Below are 3571 nucleotides of genomic sequence, written 5' to 3'. Positions count from 1 at the left end.
TATATATATGTATATGTATATGTATGTATGTATCCTCCTGAAAGAGTCCATTAAGTGAGCAATTTTTTAGCACAATGCTTATTCAGTGTAGCATGACACAATATGCAAATATAGTGTGGCGAATTACATACAACCACTAAACTTCATTGAACTAACAACCTTTTGCGTGCGCTATATTCTATTCTAAAAGAGCAGGCATAAATCTGGGTTTTAGTTTGTTAAGACGCGTTGGTGACAGAAAACGTACTTTGCAAACGCACTGTCTGACACGGTCTGACGACGTTAGCAAACCTAATACACAACTGAACTTATAAATCAATATAAATCATTTTTATATCTTCTATATATAAATAAATGTATTTATTTTGTAGTATTGTTATGATATTTTTTTAATGGTTTTAGGAATTTAATCTTTAGTCAGAGACGTGATTATGAACACCAGGTGGATCAGAATCTTGATAATGAATAATTAACATTGATTTTAGAATGTGTATATAGTATTTTTGTTACCACTGAAACGAAACAAATATTTTAAATTTTTATATTTTAGGCCTACTATGATTTAGATTACTTTTTTGTAAATGAAATGATAGACTTTGATGCAAAGAGGAAGAGACTCCTACATGTTTTACTTATGGAAATATTGTCTCTTGACTATTTCATTTTTCAGTGCTTTTCAAAAGAGAAATAAACCAACCAAAATGAAATCTCCCTGATAATGGCGCAGGCAAAAATAATGTGGGATCAGGCTATTGCAGCATGCTGTGGCATACTGCTACCATAACCGGGAATCTCCAAAAAGACCTAGCTTGGCTTAGGCTAAAAGACGATACATACAACATGCTACATTCTCGTCATCCATCATTGTTTAACCACGCCACCACAACCCTTTTTACCCACTCCACTTTACAGAGGGCGCTGTGTCATTTCTCCCCGTCACAATGCACAATTCTATGAAATGTCTATTCTGATGAATGGTGCCATCTACGACGTCATTGTAAAGTCATTGTCATTTGAAAATCATTCATGTCCAAGCCCGTAGGCAGGATTTTTAAAGGGGTTCAAATTTTTCACAAAAGGGCACTTGGGTCCTTATCCATCTCAGCCCCATCATGGCTGGCGACAATTTTAAGACATAACACCTCAGATGTCTGGAGACGGCAATAAAAATGCCAAATTTTAAATATTTGGAGTTATTTCAACAACTTTCCATGCAAGGTTAGGCCTACTTTTTATTTCTGGAAAAGGGGGGTTCTTTCGATGCAAGTGGTACTTTTTACTTCTGAAAAAGGGGGTTCTTTTGAACCCCTCGACCCCCCAGGCTATGGGCTTGATGTCTGCAGCCTGTGAAAGTAACTCGGTAATAGAAAATGTTTATTTTTTTTACAGGTATTACATGTTGTTACATTAAAAAACATCACATAGAATAAAAGCTTGTGTCTGGCCATGTAGTGAGGGCAATGCCATTCGTACTCGATGTGATAACAGAAGACTTATCTCTATTGGTTTTTTTTCAGTTTATTGTTATTATTATTATTATTATTATTATTATTATTATTATTATTATTATTATTATTATTATTATTATTATTATTATTATTAGTAGTAGTAGTAGTAGTAATATTATGGTGGTGGTGATGATGATGATGATGCCAATGATGACGATGATAATAATGCTGCTAATGACGGTGATGTTGAACAGCAAATCAATGCCAAAGACAGCTGGAAGTATATTCTGCCCCTGTTCAGAGTTGACACAGGTCGTTGATTGTATAACTTGCGACTTTAAATCACAAACAAATAGGTCTAGTAGTTTCTTTGTTGACACAGGTTGACACAACAGCTTCATCCAGTGATGATATTAAGTGTCACAGTCATCACCATCATCGTTATCAATTATCATTATTGCCAGAATAACAGAATAATAATAACAACTTTAAATACAATAATGATAATAATTATATAATAATAATAATAATAATAATAATTATTATTATTATTATTATTATTATTATTATTATTATTGTTATTGTTAAAATAATAATAATAATAATAATATTAATAATAATAATAATTATCATTATTATTATTGCCAGAATAATAATAACAACTTTAAATACAATAATGATAATAATTATGTATTAATAATAATAATAATAATAATTATTATTATTATTATTATTATCATTATTATTATTATAATTATTGTTAAAATAATAATAATAGTAGTATTAATAATAATAATAATAATAATAATAATAATTATTATTATTATTATTATTATTATTATTATTTATCTTTCATTTGAAAAATCCTCAGATATAGCCCTCCGTGACCAAATACAAAGTAACCTTTGTTTTTTTTTAGGCCTACATAGGCCTATACTTTGTATTTTTTTCTTAAACATAGGTCTACGCCATATATTCAATTCCCATTCCACACACATTCAATCAAACCATTGAACTACACATTTTCAAGCATTTATAATTTACAAGTGATTAACTTTCATTAAAAACACAAGTTAGTTTTTATACTTTTTGCTACGATAATTTAAATGGTTTGAAAGACAACGGCTGAAGTTACAACATGACCAATAATTAAAAATTTAATAACGGTTTAACTATTTAATGTTTTATTATTTGAATTATTATTATTAGTTCAGCACCACAAACAGTATGTATAAGTTCTACTGTTTTCTCTACTCTCTCCGTTCCACGCGCCTCAGGATATTGGTTAAGTAACAATTATTGTTGTGTCTTCTTAATAATGTGACCATTATAAGTACAATAATAATAATAATAATAATAATAATAATAATTATTATTATTATTATTATTATTATTATTATTATTATTATTATTGTTATTGTTAAAATAATAATAATAATAATAATATTAATAATAATAATAATAATAATTATCATTATTATTATTGCCAGAATAATAATAACAACTTTAAATACAATAATGATAATAATTATGTAATAATAATAATTATTATTATTATTATCATTATTGTTAAAATAATAATAATAGTAGTATTAATAATAATAATAATAATAATAATAATAATTATTATTATTATTATTATTATTATCATTATTATTATTATTATTATTATTATTGTTGTTGTTGTTGTTGTTGTTGTTGTTGTTATAAATAGTAATTATTTTTACTATTTTATTATCAATATCCAAAGTAGTGTTTTAGGGAACTACAATTACAGGTAGCAATATTTTAAAAAGTATTGTGAATAAATACTTTAAAAAAATTTATTTTAAAAATATGGTAGTGGTAACGTCTGATGTAGCTATTTACTTAGCATAGATGTACCAGGAAAGCTGGGTTGGAAGAGTTGATTCAAAATGTCACCGCTGCTTTTCCATTTGCAAACTGAATAATGTAGCGCCACCTTTTATTCAGACAAATAGAGACGAGTATTGCCTCATTCTTTAAATTCACTTCACTATAAAGATTCTTACCTGTTCACAACGGGAAAAATAATTTACTTTATCAGTGGTGGGTCCAGGATGGTAGGTCGGGGGAGGGGATGCTCGAAGCGGCAATCGAGG

Source organism: Anneissia japonica, unplaced genomic scaffold, assembly GCF_011630105.1.
Source record: "Anneissia japonica isolate Jap-2015-1 unplaced genomic scaffold, ASM1163010v1 scaffold522_len1101056_cov227, whole genome shotgun sequence".
Lineage (NCBI taxonomy): Eukaryota > Metazoa > Echinodermata > Crinoidea > Comatulida > Comatulidae > Anneissia > Anneissia japonica.
The sequence above is the reverse complement of the archived record's forward strand: the minus strand, read 5'-3'. Positions refer to the sequence as shown.